We start from the raw sequence: 18,777 nt of genomic DNA on the forward strand, positions 1-18,777 counted from the left end.
CGATGAAACAGATTGTACCTGTGCACCCCATTGCACCCAGGGCATGCCAGGCTCTATCATGCCTGCTCTGGGAAACTGTCACACAAGAGATACCAGTTCCTGGCAATCCATCACCCCACTCATGAAGTGAGGCCAGGCACTCTCACATCTGTCTGGTACTCACCAGAACAGGCAATGTGAGTGTCTGCTGCCACCATTCCTGTGTTCCATCACCTGAAGTTGCTCACCTTCTCTTTTTAGAGCAGAGCTCTATTTGCACTTTACCATGTAAGCTGCACCTGGAAACAGGTGATCTTTAAGATTCCTTCTAAGCCAAACCGTTCTTTGATTCTATGATTCTAAGTGTTTACTTTTTTTCTGGTCTGATCAGCTATTTCTTCCACTGTGCCAGGATATCACTTTTTTGGTTCGAACAATAGTTTCTTCCTTCAGGTTTGTGTAGAAACTCTATACAGTTCTCACTGTTTAGTCTGGTGTTAAAGCTAAACTTATTCAAGCAGAAATTGAATTTTCCAGGGTGAAGTTTCCCTGGAATTGTTTCCTTGTCCATAGTTTTCAGAACCTTTTCCCCTTGTGCTTGCCTTCATCTCCTGCATTTTGGTTCCCACAAGCTTGCTTTTATTCACTTCTCAATACAGTAGGGTATTCAGTGATTGCTTATCCCTGTATCTGCTTTTGTTCAAGATCCACATTCATTAACTTTATTTACATTCTAGTTGAAGTAAACATACATTTTAATAGGAGTAATAAAAATGCAATGTAACAAGAAGCTTCAACCTGAGGTTTGAACAATTTCCAAATGAGTGTGAAAGGACTGTCCACTTGATTATGAGTTTGAAAAAATGTGGGAAGGCATGTTTTGACTTCTTAAATGGTAAACAAGAGCTGTGATCCAGACTCACAGAACCATTACTCTTTTCCAAGTGGAAAGCTTGGACTTTTTTGCAGTAGATGGGTTAGCTTTCTTCCCTCTTGGTTTCAACACTAATTTGAGGAAAGAAAGGATTCTCATACTGCTTCTTCCCTGTTTTCAGTATCAGGATGAACGGCTGGCTTGAGTAATGGAGCTCTCAGGGAGGAAAGCTGTGAAATGTTTACCAGCACACCTGATAATATAAATGGGGAAAAAACCTTTTATGAGCTAAAGGAGTAAACTTCTGTTCATATTCCTGTGTGTTTGTAAGCCTTTGCAAACTCTATTTTAGCTGCACAAAATACTTTTTAATCTGCTTTTGCCTTCACTGGTTTTGATGTTAAGATGACTGACTCTATCAGGGAAAGTTCATAGGCCATAGAAATTTAAAAACAAATATTTTTCTAAGTGTTTATCTGCCCAATATGTTTCTTTACAATATCTTACTAGAGGATAACAGCAGTGCTGCAAATTAAGCTGCAGGAAAGCTCTCCACCATGTAGCAAGAGAATAGGGAGCATGCCAGAAACCCATCAGTCTCAAGGAAGTGCAACAACGTATATAGTGGGTGTCTGGAATATTTGATAAATACTAGATAAAATGGTTATTTGTAGAATGTGGCACACATCACTATATCTATATTCTGATATGGGTCATGACCACACTTTTAAAGTAACTCCCCAAAGTACTCTCTGGCACTCATTTTAGAGAAACTAATCACTACGAACTGAAAGTACACTTCTGAAAGAACACCCGTAACAATCAGTACTGCCAAATTGTGATTCAGGAGCAAAGTATGCATTTTTCACAGAGCAGAGGATCTTTCCTAGACTTTTTTAAGAATTATGTGAATGAATCAATCGTGAAACATTAGTAAGATTCCAGTCAGAAAGAAGTAATTTTGCAAAAACAGCTCTTCTTCCACTGTAGAGCTGTTTTCCTCAGTAGTTTGACAACCCAACCTGTTGCCTCAAGTGCTGCATCAGTTGTCTGAGTGTACTGTGTACTGAACATATGTACATGTTCACATATAATTGGGAAAAAATGTGTCATTGCATCCAGCTGAAGGCATCTGACGTCTCAATGCCTGTGCTTCCATCAAGACTTCATTGCTGAGAAATCAGTCAGCACCAAGAGGCCAGACAGAGGTTTGTGCCACTCAACATGCAGGAGAAACTGTCCAGGGTGAACTTCAGAACAACACAGTAAGATGTTCCAGCTGGCCCTGAAAGGTGCAGCTCCTCTCCCAACACATCAATCACTGATGTTGTAAGCAGTAACTCTGTCACAGGAGTTAATTCAAAGACTGTTTGGTAATTCCACCAAAGTCCTCCATGGGGCTCTTTTGACTTCTAGTTAATGTGGAAAGCAAGTAAGAAACACAAATTTATGTCAGAAAGACTATTTATACTTAGTTAAATCTTGCTACAACTTGCTGTATCACCAAAAGCTACAAATCATTGGAAACACAAACCAGTTCTGAGTCTCCTACAGTCTGAACACACCTACTTTACCACAACAATAGAAGTCGTGGCCACCAAGGTCCTCATTCTGGAAAATCTTAAATCTGGGGGTGGTTGATTTGCTTATTATCCAAGTTTAAAGTCCAAATCAAAACTGGCTACATATCCCAGTAAATCCCATCCATCAATGCTCTCTTGAACAAAGCTCTGTCTTCTTAGAGAGGGCAAGGTAGCAACAGAAGCATAAGGAGAGACACTCATAACAGTGCTTTTAGCATTACTCCTGCACGGGCACATCAGACCTATTTTTGGACACATGGCAGTAACCTAAAACAGATTCTCATGTATTGAGATTTGTTTGTTTAGCAAACAAACAAATTTCCACACAAAAGAGAGAGTTCATATTTGATCAGGTGCATCCATCTGCACTTACAGCAAATTCATACTGGATAGAGCAATAGGTCTTAAACTGACATTTTAAGTAAGTAAAAAGCATGAACATACCAGTTCTCTCAAGAGACAGCTTTTGCAATTGGAATCTGGTTTAAAATAAAAAAAAAAATCAAGGTTAATTTTTCTTTTTTAAAAAAGCTAGAAAATCTTCCACCAGTTCCACATCATAATAACTTTTTAACATCCTTTCAAGTGCAACTGCTGCTAAAGCAGATGCAGGGGAGGTCTTGGCAGTTATGTGACTGTCACTGCCACACCTAGGCAGGAATGCATGCTAGCAGCTCCTTTCTCCTTCTGCGCCACCCAAGCTCACTGTGGATTTCTTTGCAGAATGTGTCTCTTCTGTCCATTCTGTGACTCTTTTCCATGACTTCTGAGAAAATTGTGGGGAAATTTTAGTTTTTGCCTTCAGCACACAGGAGCTCTATAGCTTTGTTCATTTCCACTGTGACTAAATAGGCCCAAAGTTTTACCACATTACTGCTTCAGTAAATCAGCCATCCTTGTATTACTGACATTACCTCAATAGTTCTGGTGTGAACCAAAGCTGTTCTCAAGGCAGATCCTGGAACGGCTTTAAGATTCTCCTTAAAACTTCCTTGAGGTGGAGGCAGGTTTTGGCACTAACAAAACTCATCAGAGCCAAAGCAAGTAATGCCTTCACTAGCCAGTAGTTGAGTCATTGAAATGAAAATCAAGTTTCACAAGTTCGTATCTCTGCCCAACACATCCACCTCAAGATCTTATCCTGTTTTGTGGGTTAGAGCTCTTGGAGTCAGCAGAAGTGCAACTAAACAGGCTGTAATTAATTTGCAGTGAGGTCTGTTAGATGAATGCTGTGGTTTATCCCTCGTGTATAAGTGTATATATACACACACATAGTGAGTTTAAAATGTCCGCATCTCTTAACAACCAAGTCTGTCTAAGTCAGTCTGGTGTTATCATGGAGCAGCTCTCTAACTTCTGCTTTCACAATGTGCTCATTAGTTTGTACCATGTGTGCTCAGAAATTACTCTTAAATGTTGTACGGTAAGAACCAACATGCAGAAAAGAAACCCAGAATTGTGAGCAGAGGACTTCAAGATTTAGCCTTCTCACCCAGCCAGAAAGGTACAGTACACAATAAACTCCGGACAAACTGTACAGTTGCTGCATGTCTCTCATCAGATTACCCAGTATCTTGCTAGAGTACCACTAAAATTCATAGAATCATGGTTGAGTGAAGCAATGGTGAGGATTGAAAGGGATCTTAAAGATCACGTAGTTCCAACATCAATGCCATGGGCAGGAACTCTTTCCACTAGACCAGGTTCCCCATACCTCCATCCAGCCTGGCCTTGAGCACTTCAAGGGATGGAACATCCTCAGATTCCCTGGGCAACAGTAAAGAATTTTTCCTAATTTTTTAAGAATTTTTCCTAATATCTAATCTAAACCTACTTTCTTTCAGTTTGAGCCTGATCCCCTTGTCCTGTCATTACATGAACAAAAGCAACAAGTAAACTGGAGAAACAAAATGGCCCAAGGAAAGCCATAAAAGACTGTTCATATTTAAATTATTAGAAGAGCACAAAAAGGACATCCACAATTACAGAAGACTCTGAAATATGGTAGCTGAAACAGAAAGAATATTTAAAAGCAGTAACTTTTGAGCTTTGAAAAATAAAACTCTTACCTCAGCAGACACTAGGGTGTGTTGGTGATTCCATTCTAGGAAGGGTTACTTTCTTAGAAGTATGTAGAAATTATTGTACTGCAGCTTTCTTCTACCACTGCAAAAACTCAGAACTGTATGAGACAAAGGAAACCAAATTCAAAACTACTTTTGCCTGAGCTTTCACATTCCTTTCAACTAAAAGGCAAGAAAATCAAAGTAGAAGCTGTTTGGAAGGTAATGCGTGTGATAAAAGAATTCATTATCTAGATCAATTGATTTCCCATGACTGGACCATAAACCCTTTGCCTCGGGAGAGTAGTCTGCTGTCTTTCTAAGGCTGAACATGAATCACTGTGCTAAGTGTTGCCTCAAATGTTTCCAGAGACTGGGCAAAATAGTTTGATTAATATTTTTTAAGAAGTCAGTTTTTTTGTGTGCTGGATATGTGTTTCGGAGTTTGTGCTGGCATTTCCACTGTGCTCTTGCAGATGCCTTGTTTTTTGCTAAAGTGTTGTAAAAATAAATAGCATGGCCACTGTTAGTCATTTTTAATTGATTAGTCATCAGAAGCTTTGTGCACAAGCTAAATAGGCCTCTGATGTTAAACTAATTGCAAGGAAGTCTTAGGAAAAGCCTAAGCAATTTGGAATGCTAAACACAGCTGGAACTACAACATGCTCATTCACTCAATAATAAATTATTCTTCCTAGTTTTTTATTTCTCTATTAATAACACTTATCCACTATTCTTTAGTACATGATCTTTAAGGTCCCTTCCAACTCAAAACATTCTAGGATTCTCTGACTATATGTTGTAAAGTTTAAAATGCCTTTTTTGGCGCAGCAATTTGTCTTAGCAACCACTCTGTACCAAAACTACCATAAACCTAGGGTGCAAAAATAGGAGCCACAGACAAACAGGAAGGACAATAGAAAGAGTCTGATCAGAAATAAGAAGTAGAAATTTGTTTGCAGTGATCTAATTAGCAGTACATGTGGAAGATGTGCAAAATCAAATCACTTTAAACTGAAAACTGTTGTGGCTGTGTCATGGCATAGTTTTTTTCTCAGTGCCACTATATTAGACCTAATTAAGATTGATCAGCCTTTAAAATGGAAATATTTAAAGCCTATGAGGCAGATTTTAACTTCCATTCCTGCATTTAAACCAAGAAACCTTACCTGTGGCATCTCTGTAATTAATTGTAAGATATTGATAAGAAACAACGGTTTTCTCAGTAGGCTTTTAGTGATCAGCAGCATTCACAACACAAAACACTACCAGATGGTTTTGCTTCTTCCCTTTTCCTTATATGTCCTTCAAACACTAACATTAGCTCAAACTTCATAAGAGTAATTTGCAATTCTCTTGTCTTACCCAAAGGAGACCAACTCCTTTCAGCACAACAGCTTCTCCTACATCCTCCTCTTGTCCTACAGGCCTTAGCAGGGAATAAAACAGTCTCCAGCTTTCTTTCTGTCAAGAGTGCCCCTGCCCCCTGCCACACTTATCCTAAGATCTTCCTTCTTCCAATTCCCCAGATGCACATGTCACATTCCTCCCTTCTTTTCAGGGCAAGCTCTTCAGACCTCACAGCTCCCAGGTCTCTCAGACTTTCACAAAGCCTGACTTAAGCACTTTGAGTTCATCTCATCAGACAATCCATCCGTGGCCAGCAAGAATTGTGGGGAGCAGTTCAGAGAACTGCTCCTCTCTGTCTGCTTCAAAATTATCTCAGCCATAGAAATGTGTCTGTACTCTGAGTCTGTATGCTGGGGAAGATGAACCCAGACCTCAGACTTTCCTAAACAGCTCACAGGAACTCAAATTCTATGGATTTATTTTAATAATTTTTTTATGATAATTCATTTTATTGGGTCAGGTTACAGAAGAGAAGGAAAACAATTTCCCTTGTGTGTTGCGTTATGGTTTGAGATAGCAATTTTTTCTTGCTTCCAGAAGAACTTGTGAGAGCCTTTTTTGTTCTCCTAGGAAACTTTCCATTGCCTGAAGACCTGGCAATTCTCCTCAGCCAAAGGAAAGCAAACAATAATGTGGAATACAGAAGCAATTCATGAACTGGTTTTCTGTGAGTGCAACTTTTAAAAATGAGTTGGCAAATGCTGACAGTGGTGTTAAGCAATCCCAGCTGGCACTAATATTATGTTTTCTCCTTTGGAGACATTCCCTATGTGTATTTTCATTGCTATAAAACACAGCTATAAATTGGCTTTTGGGGGGGGCAAGAAAAAGGAAAAATTAAAGAATGTTCAAACAAACTCCAATACTGTTATTTTCAAGACCCTCAGGAGCTTTTCTGCTCACTTTCATTAAAATTTCTTCATTTTTCCTTTTGGCAGTCACTCAGGGACTGTCTTGCTATGGGAGTAAAGAACCTTGTGTGTATGCTTTTGTCTTGCTAGTCACATTTTTTCCCATGATCCTTGATTAATTGTGTTAGCAACTGACTTGTGAGATTAAAGTTACAGTAAAATATTGGTGCTCTGTTTATTGAGTTACTTGGCATGGATAATATTTTGCCTGGATTTTGGTAATCAAAGTTAGGTCTCCACTCACAGTAAATACAGATGCAGATGGCACAGTAAGCTGCTACATTCCAAAATACATGAAGTTCATTTTGAAATTGTTTGAATTTGAATATTTTTCTTCTCTGGATTTCCATGACTCTTTTTGTCCTCTATCTTTTCTCTAGATTCAGTGTGAGTACCTGCAGAGATGGGCATTGCAACAATTCCTGCCTGTGGGGGTTACCTGACTCATGGGTGTGTAAAGATGGTGACTGTGGCATTCTCAGGATTCAGCAGTAAACAAGGGCACAGAAGTCAGGGGTTCTGTGAATTTCTTGGTTACAAATCACAACAAAACTTTTACTAATAGTAGTAAAAACAAATATGCTAGAAGTCAATACAGAATTACTATGAAAACAAGTATTTATATTACAAGAGTAAAGCAAATATAGTTATATTAGAAGCTATTGCAGAATTCCAATGAGTAAAACAAGTACATACTCACAAACTTTCACCTGTGTGCATGCCTGTAAATATATTATGCAAGGTGCTACCAGTATGAAGGTCACCAAACCACTGTGAAGATTGGTTCTAATTGACAAGAGAGAAGTTGTTTTACTTCAAAGATCATCCATGTGCATCCCCAGTCTGGGAAATCAAATGCAGAATAAGAATTGCAGAGAAGTTCATTTTGGGTAGGCAGCAAGTTACTTTTTTTAGGACATCAGTTCCTACAAGAGTTGTTACTAACTCCTATTTTCATGGAAGGTCAGTTCCTTTGTTCTGCACCCATCAGGCATTTTTTGTTCTGCTCACTGCTTCCCATTAAGGAAGTTTGGACTGAGTTTGTCAGGGTCTGAGTTTATCAGGGATGTCTTGGAGCTCTCGCTAACCTTTCTTTGTTGGTGTGTTTGCTGGGTTGTCTTTGTGGGGCCTGCACTCAGGTGTCTCGATGGTCAGAACTTCCATTCTGCTGGCAGTGAAGTGGAGGAGAGAGAGGAGCTCACAAAGGCAAAAGGTGCAAGGTGTGTGTGTGAATGATACCCCACTCTCACTGGGCAAGAACTACTTTGGTTCACCAGCAGGTGGGCCAGGCTGAATTCAGCCTTGCTCTGCAAGCCAGGAGAATTGTGTGAAGCTATGTCTTCTCAAAGACTGAGGAGTCTAGGCTGTGTCTTATCAGGAATTAACATACCAGCCTGAGCTGCATCTAGACAAAACTAAAACAACTAACTAGTGTAATGTTTAATTAAGATTAAACTTAAGAACATATTTTATATTCAACTATTTTCTACACTTCTTCCCGGTGTATCAAGTTACTTCATGACCCAAGTAAAGTACAGGGTTCCAATATTGTACAAGCTTTAGAAACAAAAGTGAACATATCTCCCATATGCAGCCTGGATTAAAATGTTTCATAGTGAAAATAGATGAAAATCATTTAAATAATTTGACTTGTCTCCACAGGAGCTGAAGTCTTTCTTTCTTGAGATGTCAAGGCTAAACAGAGGGTGATAGTATAGGAAGGTTGAAATCTTCCTGCTTTCGAGCATCCTGCCAAAGAAACAGCTTCCTCTGAAGCACCCAGACCTTCCTGCTGCAAAGTGCAGAGCTTAAATTAATACCGTAGAAAGCAACAGAAATTCAAGTGCTGGAATCCCTTAATTATAGACCTTTCTGACTCTAGTGTCTCTTGCCTTTTTAACTGAGCAAAACCATTATATGTATTACTTATAATCATCCTGTTTATAATATTGCATCTCAGTCATGTCTTGTCCCATTATGCAAAGCAGGGCACAAACATCTGTGATGTACACTTTTGCCCTAAAGGGCATGGAATACATGTAAAATTAAATTATATTACCAAGAGATTTACATGGGAGGACAGCCTTGGTAATAACAATAAATGAGGACTCTTGCTATGGTCTCCCAAGGGAGACAATGCAGTGTGTTCCAAACCCCCTGATCTGAGATAAACCTCCTTATATTTTGATAATTTTAATTTTATAGGAAGTATTACTGTCTCAACCTTTGTCTTAGACCTTCAAAGCTTATCAGACCAGTCAGACTGATATAAAGAAGAGAAAAAGTTGAACAGGACCTACACAGACTGTCAGAGACAGCCTTCTCAAAATTTTAGTGTTATCATGCTGAGTGAATGGCAAGAAGAGAGTTTGTATTAGTAGGAAGAAAGGAGGGTGAGTCAGATTTCTGAGACCACATCTAAAAGCAAGATTTAAAAAAGTGAAGTGAAATATTATTACAAAGTATAGTAAGGCTTGCTTGCAAGTTGAGAAAGGTTTCTTCATTATTTCCTGCAAGAGAGCAATCAAAAGTTTAGAGAACGTGTTTGAGACAAATATTTGAACTGGAATCGTTGTTCAAATCCATCATTCAGTGTTGTCATGGTTTGAGCCTGGCACAGAGCCAGTGCCCCCATGAAAATGCCTCACCCTGGTGTCTGCTGTGAGATGTGACCAGGAATAAGCAAAACAGGCTCCAACTTAAACATAAATAACACTTTATTACCTAAAACTACAGGAAAAATAGGGAAAGACTATAAGGAAAAGAAAAAAAAATTGAAAACCTTACAAAAACCACTTTTCCTCCTCCCCACTCCCTGACTTTCCCAATCCAATACATTCTCTCAAAAAACACCAACTGCCCAGCCCAGCACGACACTTTAGTATACTCAAACTGCAGTTCATGAAGAGGAAAGGAGTCCTTCTTGTTCCATAGGCTTCTCCTGGAAACACACTGAAATCCCGGATGCTTCCTTGTCACTTCGGCACCGCCCGGGGGAAAAAAGTCCTTTTGCCGCTTGTGACATGTTCCTTCCATGCCCAGTGCTCTCACCACCGAGACATGGATCAGAGCTGCTTTTAGGGTGGTCTTTCAAGGATGCCTTGTCTCACTCCAAAAAGGCACAGTCTCTGCTTTTGGGACAACTGTCCCCCCCATATTTTTCCAACCCCCTGGGGCCGGGGGGTCCTCACAAATGAACCCTCCTGGTTTTGAGGCACTGCCTCCCCCTAAATGCAGTCTGTGTCACAGGAACAACTGAGTCCATGGCTACAAGAAAAAGTCCAGCCAAAAGGCCACTCCAAATCATCTCTCCCCATCCAATCATCTCCACAATCTCCGGGCCAAGTCATCTCATCTCTCATCTCCCTTCTTATTCAGCTTCGAGGAGGATTAGCATTTTTGTAAGGCCCCAATCATGCAAGAAAGGGTTAAAAGTTTTCAGTCTCTGTCTGTCGGTCCCGGAACGACTCCCACGCACGCTGCCCACACGCTGCCGCTGCGGCCGGGCAGTCTCCCTCCTTCTCCTCCTGGCTGGCTGCTCTCCTGGGGGGAGGGGGGGGGGCTGGCTGCCCGAGGGCTGACTCTCTGGGACCTTCCACCCTTCCATCCTCGAAGCCCCCCCCGAAGCCCCCTCAACACCATCTCTGTCCAGGCCCCAGGCCTACCGCGTGGCTGGCCCCTCCCCCGCCCAGCAGCAGCGGGCCGGGCGGGGGAGAGATCTGACCTCTTCGCCCGACGATGTCCAAAAGAGGAAGTGCCAGGGCAGTGCCTTGCTTTTAACCCCTGTGTATTCTCGGAGGTGTGTCCAAACCCCACTGGCCACACCGGACGCCAGTCTCAAACCCAAAACCTTCATTGGTTTGACCACAGCTTCCCAGAATTCCCACTCCTTCCTGGTCAAACCATGACAAGTGTTCACCATGCTGCTGTGGTGAGGAGGTGGAGCAGCATGAACAGCAGCCACAGCTTTGACTCAGAGGTTAACCACTGTTTTACTAGTGCAGCTGGAGAGAGAAATGTGTCACTCTTTCCATTTACCTTCATTTCAACTGAACTCTCTGGATTTGGGGGCCAGGATGTTATTATATGTCCACATGAATTATGAAAATGTTGTTAAATAATCACGAGGACCAAGTGGGAGTGAATATTGTTTGAGGAGTCCTAACCTTATTTGTAGGATTCAAAGCAATCAAAAAGAGATCATCATTGATGTGGATTTTTGGGGGCTTCTCATCTATCCTTTTGCAAAGAAATCTTGTGACAGTAACCTCATAACCTCCAGTCAACTAGCTGCTTTCTTTCATGCCACATAATTACTTTCTTTTACTGTTTTTATGAAATCCACTTTTGCTGATTTTATTAAATCAACTTTTGCTGGTTTTTTATTTTTGGCAATACTGAATGGAATGAATTCAATGTAGTGAATTCAGACCCACCTCATTCACCACTGCTCACATCAGCCTTGATGTTTGTCCTGCTCAAAGTGAGCACACTGAAATAGTGAAGGTCAATGCCTGTGAGATTGAGCAATATAATCAGTTTAAGAGAGCATGCTGGTCACATCAAAGATTCCTCCTTTGAGGCATCCCCTAAAACTGGTACTAAACTGTCTGAGAGGCTGTTAACTTGACCAGAGTATGATGTAAGAAGAGACAAAAACCTGGACCAGGGTCTAGCATTTAACTGGAGTCACACTTGTAGTTTGAGCTGATGGTAGTGTAAGCTATTAAGCTGGTAATATAAACCTCTCATAAGTACTAAACATAGAGCTTGAAAGTGAATTCAAATGGACAAAGCAGCTGTGCTTTTTCAATGCTTCTTTTAAATGTATTAACATGTTTGACTTACTGTAATGACCAGTTCCATCCACACACCTAGAGTGGCCTCTCCAGGTAAAAGAGCGGCCACTCTTTGCAGAGCTGGGAAGTGCAAGGAAGCATCTCTTCCATCCTTGGAAAAAACAGGAGCAGCAGTTCTGAGCTCTGAATGCTCCCAGCCTCCTTATGGCCTCCCTTATGCCACCAGGTGATGACTGAACTTCACATCCTCCTGATTTCAGTTTCGTGAGTTTCAGCCTGAAGTGGAAGAGGAGTCAGACCACAGGACATTATTGGGGCTTTTTGCTTAAACAGGGACACACCAAGGGTGGAATTTCACATTACATGCAGGCAAACTGGAAACAGTAATTTTTGTTCACATTATTCAACTATAAGTGCTCTCTTTATTTCCCCAGCCTTTGTCTGTGCGTTGTTGTGCTGTGCTGCTCAGAAGCATTGCAGGGAACAGTTGTAGGATGATGGTATACTTGGGTGGGGGAACAAACAAGGCAAAGGATAAAAAGAACTGCAAGGGAAAGAACAGAGCTAAAGGAGAGAAGCCAAATCTGTGCTTTAGATAAGCTGTCTCCAACATAGCTCTCATTGTAAAACAGACTTTATCTCCATTTTCAGAAAGTTAAGCGCACAGATTCAACAAGTTACAAAACTTGTGTTTTCCCTTGCTCTTTTACTTAGCAGAAGCTTCTCAAAGCTTTTTTTTGCTCTGTTCAAGAGCAGCTTTTCAAGGACATGTTTTAGTTTGCTGAAAACATGATAAATCTGACATACTTTTGTGCTGACCAGGTGAAGTTGTTTATCCGATATTCAAATGCATCCAGAGGGGAAGGGAAGGAGCATGATTAGCAGGCTGTGTCCCAGTCAGAGGAGGTCTCCTGGCCTTCCAGAAGATTCTGTGCCCAGTACATTCCTCCCTGGACCTCCCCATGGCCTTTGCTATCTGTCCCAGCTGTTAACCTCAGAGATCTAATCATTAGGAAAGACACAGCAGAGAAGGGAAAAGAAACAGTGTAAGCAAGGCAGAGTTGTATGGTGGCATTGATAGGCTGCTGTGAAGGAGCTACTGTTTGGGGAAGCTTTCAGAGGGTAACACAAAGGTAATCATGTCTGTCACATCAAATATAGGACACACTAGCAATCAGTGCAGCACTAAGGCAGTTTAGACTGCAACTGGAACGTTTGTCAAAAGGTGCCAGTGCACTGTGCTTGGTCCTCTGTGGTTTGCCATGCTTCCTGCCTCTCCCTGTAACACTCAGTAAAGAAAGAACTGTCATGGTCATAACAGTAAAAGTATCATCAACACTTGCACGTGTTGCAAATTTGATTTTTGTTAAAGTGCTTTAACATTATCCATTTTTTTTCCAGTTCAACTTTTTCAGATATTTTATAGTATTTGTCAGTCTGAGTCAAACAGGATACTAATTTCCTGGTTGTCTACAGTAGATACAAGTTCGTTCACAGCTATGCTCAACTCTGAGCCCACATATGCAATATGAATGTGACCCATGTGCAGACTCCAGCTGGGACCCATGGGCAGATGCTGCTTTTCATTCCTAAAGACAAATTTCTCGTGCACCCCCCATTCTGAAGAGATGGGAGCCACTTGTACTCAGTGAGTTTCATGTATCTCACCTTTGCTTGGCCTTTCATAATTTTTATTGTTTAGTTGATATTAAGTTTCTTGATGCTAAGATAAATGAGATAGGTAAGTTTTACTGGCAGGTTTATGGTGTGCCCTTCCTTTTTTTTGTCAGTGTTGTCAGTAGCTATAAAGTTGCATTCAGCACATTAGACCACAATTTCTTTATTGAATTGTAAGTGCCAGTTCTACATTCAAAATTGTGTAGATATAGGCTAGATTATTTTTATCTGTATGCATTATGTTACATCAATCTACATGTTACATCTATCTACATGACATTTATCTGACCTTTTTTTGCCTACTTTCTCAGTCTTAGGAGATAGAGTTTGTTATCATAGTCTGTTTTCTTTGATTTCTAACCCCAATCATAGTCTTCTTTCATGTGCAGTCTAATTCTCTCCTACACCAAAGCAGGTGTCTCCAGTCTCCCTGTTTCTGGACGCTCCCACAGTACAGCTGTCCATGAGCTCGTTCCTCCCCAGTGGCTATCATTCCAAATATATTTACACACCTCGTCCTTCAAACAATAACTCCACCACACCCTGCCTGTATTCTCACCAGTTCACAGTTTCCTCTTCTCTAGTTCCTACACACATTTATTTGTCTCCCAATCCCTGTACACCTGTGTCCTGTCAAATTCTCCCCATGTTGTTTCTATCTACCTACAAAAGTGACTTATACCAGTCTCCCTGGCTAGACAATTTTCACTTGTTTCAAAAGTTCATTCTCTTTATCAGGTTCTCTTTCCTACCCGCCTTTTTTTCTTTTGTTCCTTCAAACTGCTCACCAGAATATGAACCACTTGCTCTTAATCCAGCTTTAATGGGAGTTAGTTCTCTTCTCAGTCCTAGGCTCCATATTCAGTTTTCCCCAGATCTCCTACTGTGCAGGCACACCCCTCAAGCTCTTCTTTGAGATTCATCACGTATTTCTTTCTTTCACTCCTTTCCCTCTAGCCCAGGTGTAGGCCCCTGTGCACTCAGAGACATTAATTCCCGCTGCCCACTTTCCAGCTGTGGGATTAGCACCATTGTCTGAGGAGAGACCATGTTTACTTCTCTTGGTAGTAGTTTTCAGCTTGATTGTCATGTTGTAAATACAAGGAGATGTCTACATTTCTTCTTAGATTGGAGAGTCCTATTGCTTTGCAGACTTGTTCTGCCTCTCAGCACTAAGAGTCACAAAGCAATGGAGCATGTTCATTAAGGCTGCAATCTTCAGAACTGTAGGTTGCTAAATCTCAGAACTCTCTTGAAAACCATATTGGGCAATTTTCCATTTTGTATAAAAGCAGCAATTTGACATTTAACATCTGACATCATCTCACCCTATTTCTCAAATACATTTCATACTTGAGCTAACAACACTGATATTTTGTGGTTTTTTACATTCAAAGTTCCTAATTTCTCATATGGATTAAATCAAGATTAAACAAATCAGAGAAGAATGGGAAGGCAAACCTGAGGTAGAAAAGAAGAAGAGAAAATAAGTATTTGAACTTGTAAATAACCGAGGATAGAAGTGGAGAAATTGCCATGTGTGCCTGGTTTTACCAGAGAAGCAATATACAACACAGAGAAATAAGAATTGATAAAACCAAAAAATTGTTTTAAAAAGTTACAGAAAAAGTTGTTATTATAAGACAAAAAACCCCAAAGTGTTCCAAATTTCATAGCTGAACATATTAAAGATGAAAAAGTGGAATTGTATTTTACAATTACAAAAATAAAAGGGAGGTAAAGCAGAAAAAAACAGAAAAGAGGGAAAGTAATAACTGCAAAAGCAACATTGATGATGTTTCTGAAGTATTTCAAAGTATTGCCAGAAAGCTGCAACTTTCTGAGAAGCCACCAAAGGACATGCTTGAAGAGGAAGTGAGGCATGTGCCTTTGTGGTTAGCTGACCCAATTAGTGATGGAAATTTTCCTGATTTAGTAAGCAGGGTATATACCTTTATAAATCAATGTCTTAAATCTAATCAGCAGTTTACCCATTTTAACAACAGAGTTGTGATTCTTTGATGCTTGGTTGTCCTTTCTGTTGAAGACAACTTGTTGGGGCTTCATTTTTCTCATACACAGTGCCAAGCAAGCCGGTATTTTTGTATAAGTGCTCACTTTACAACAGCTTTACTAAAAATAATAGACTGATTTCACTAGGTGAAATGCTTTGTGAAGTCTTACAGATCAGATTCATTGTTCATTTTGAGCAGGTCAGTACTGAATAAACAGCTGAGCTGTCTTCAAATGCAAATGGTTTCTTACCTTAATTTACAAGAAAATGTGGTGCATTATGGCATCATTTAGTCTGAACTCAAGAGGACAGCCAAGGTCTGCTCGAAGGATCAAAAAGTTCTTGCTTTGTTTACCAATGAGCATAAGGTCAAAGTTCCATAATTAAAACAGAAACCAGGCAGTCATTTTAATCTAGAATTTCTTTCCAGAATTACACAAAATCACATTAGACAATATTTTTTGGCAAAGAAATGAGATCATTTTTGTAAAATATAAAATGCATCTGTTCAACAGGGAGGGATTTTGTCCAGGTCATAATAGGCACTACTTAAATCATGCTGTGACATTGCCAGTACTCAAACTAGTTTTGGCTAAACCTTGAGACCTGTGCCTGAAATGATTGCCATCATCCCAACCCTTATATAACCTTTTCCTTTCCCACCGAATCCGTTTTCTCTCTCTTTCATGCCTTACAGGTTATAAACCCATGCACAACTTAGAAATACTTATAAATCCATTAGAAGTTGGAAACTGTCATTTTCACTGTGTGAATGTGTAAAATTATGAGCAGCTAAAGTTGTTTTGATGTTTCTGGAGATAGCGTTGGCTTTACCCCTTCACATTTCTCTCCCTCATTTCCAGGCAATTGGAAAAATATATAACAATGAAGGGATGTGCTGAAGATTCCTGTTTTATCTTCTTCTGTGTGTGGCTGGGAAGAGGAGAAGATGCTGCCAAACCATCTTTCTCCATTGTCAAGTTCTGCATATTTTTAGATTAGAACAATAGCATTCAACTTCAGAGCAATTCTCTAGCTGCCAAAAAAAATGCCAGTGGGCCTAAATATTTCCCTAATTCTCACAATATTTACATCCTTTGCAGGTAATTTTTTAGTTCTCTTACAGCTTCAGAATTGGAAAAGTGACTCGGTGCTCCTTGTCTTCTCGCACTGTGCCTCTCTGCCCTAATGCAAGGGCCCTGGAGGTGTCCCCAAGCTGCCAAGTGAGTGGCACTCCCAGGCTGATGCTTCTTCCCAGTGTGCATCAGCTCACTCTGCCCTATAACCTGCTTCAGCCCTGTGTGGGAAACGGGGGCTTCCTAAGAAACTCTAACTGGGCAGAATATTTGCACCTCCCAGCAGCTATATGTATACACACCTTACAAAGCTGAATGAAAGTTCTGCTGCGCCCAATCCTGACAGAACTGACCATACCTAGACTGGCGAGGGGTGGAATGTGTTTGGTTTACATAGCCTGTTTTTGGGGGTGGGAGTGCACACAGAGGTGGCTTCTGTGAGAAGCTGCTGGGAGCTTCCACCATGTCCAGCAAAGCCAGTCCCTAGCAAAGACAGACATGCTGCTGGCCAAGGCTGGGCCAGTTAGAAATGGTGGCAATGCCTTTGTGATAACATATTTAAGAAAAAACAAACATTGTGATGCAATTTTAATTGGGACTAGAGAAGAGTGGTGTGAGAACATGTGAGGAGAACAACCCTGCAGACACCAAGGTCAGTGGAGAAGGAGGGGCAGGAAGTGTTCCAGGTGCTGGAACTGAGATTCCTCTGCAAGTTGTGGTGAGACCATGGTGAAGCAGCTGTGTCCCTGCAGCCCAAAGGGATCCATGGGGATGCAGAGATCCACCTGCAGCCTGTGGGGGAGGTGCCCATGTGGAGCGGGTGGATGCCTGCAGGAGGCTGTGATCCTGTGGGAGTGTCAGGGGAGAGAGGGGGCCCTTGCTCCCATGTTGGAGAAGCCTATCCTTGGAGGGCTTCCACCTCATGGAACAGTGACTATGCTGCAGCAGTTTTGGGAGGACTGTTGCCCATGGGACGGACTCACATTGCAGCAGTTTGCAGAGAACTGCTGCTTGTGAGGTGGAGCCCCATCTGGAAGTTCATGGAGAAGTGTCTCCTGTGGAAAGGACCCCACAGTGCAGCCGGAGAAGCCTCGGATGATGAACTGACTGTAACGCCCATTCCCAGTCTCCTTGTGCTGCTGGGATAGGAGGCAGAGCTGGAAGGAGGGAGTAGGGGGAAAAGATGTTTTTAAAGGCTTATTTCACTTCTCATTATCCTGCTCTGATTTTTTTAGTAATATATTCACTTCATATCTCTAAGTTGTACCTATTTTGCCTGTGATGGTATTTGATGAGCGATCTCTCCCAGTCCTTAACCCATGAACCCTTAGTTAAATTTTAAGCACTTTTTAAAAAAATATCTGCTCCATTATCCTGGTTTTGGCTGGGACAGAGTCAATCTTCTTCTTACTAGCTGGTACAGTGCTTTGATTCAGCGTGAGAACAGCATTGATAAGTCCCTGATGTCTCAGTTGTTGCTGAGCTTACCTCAAGTCAAGGACTTTTCAGTGTCTCCTGCTCCACCAATGAGCAGATGCACCAAAAGCTGGGGGAGCCTATGGCCAGGAAAGCTGCCCCAAACTGGCCAAAGAGATTTCCCTTCCACAGAACATCATTTCCAGTACATAAACTGGGGGGAGTTCTCTTGGAGGGGCTGACAGCTGCTTAGGAATGGACATTGGTCAGCAAGCAATGAACAATTGTATTGCGCATCACTTGTGCATCTTGGGGTCTATTCCTCTCCCCTTTCCAGTACTATTGTTTTTATCACTATCATTAAAAGGATTAGATTTATATTAGTATTATTGTATTAGTAGTAGTAGATCTCTCCTTTTCAGCACTGCTATCTTCATCATCATCATTTTTTTAAATTACTAAACTGCTGTTGTATCAAACCACAAGATTTTCTTTTTTCCGATTCTCCTCCACATCCCGCTGGGGGCAGAGTGGAGGAGCCAGCAATTGGCTGCTTGGCACTCAGTTGCAGACTGGGGTTAAACCACAGCACCCATTTATTCCATTTCCTGTTACACCATGCTTCAACTTATTTAGGAGTTTTCTTGCTAAATGTTAAAAATAACTCAAAGTGATGACTCCCTTTGATTACACAGGGGAGAGAGGGAGAGAGTATGGACAAGCAGGCAGTATTCTACACTCAATTATCTCAAAGAGTAATCTCAAGGAGTGGAAGTGCAAAGCATGCAGTCACTTCAAGATTTGCAGGGTGTGTATCTTCTGTGAATCCACATGAACTGAAGAACTCACAAAACTCTGTTGAAACACCATTGAAAATTAGCAGAGCATTCCATGGGGCACTTCACTTTTCATTTTGCAACATTCCATTTAATTTCTCTGCTTTCCTGTCTTAAGTGCCCTTAGTGCTTTATCTGA

This window comes from Zonotrichia leucophrys, chromosome 1 (genome assembly GCF_028769735.1).
Source record: "Zonotrichia leucophrys gambelii isolate GWCS_2022_RI chromosome 1, RI_Zleu_2.0, whole genome shotgun sequence".
Classification (NCBI taxonomy): Eukaryota; Metazoa; Chordata; class Aves; order Passeriformes; family Passerellidae; genus Zonotrichia; species Zonotrichia leucophrys.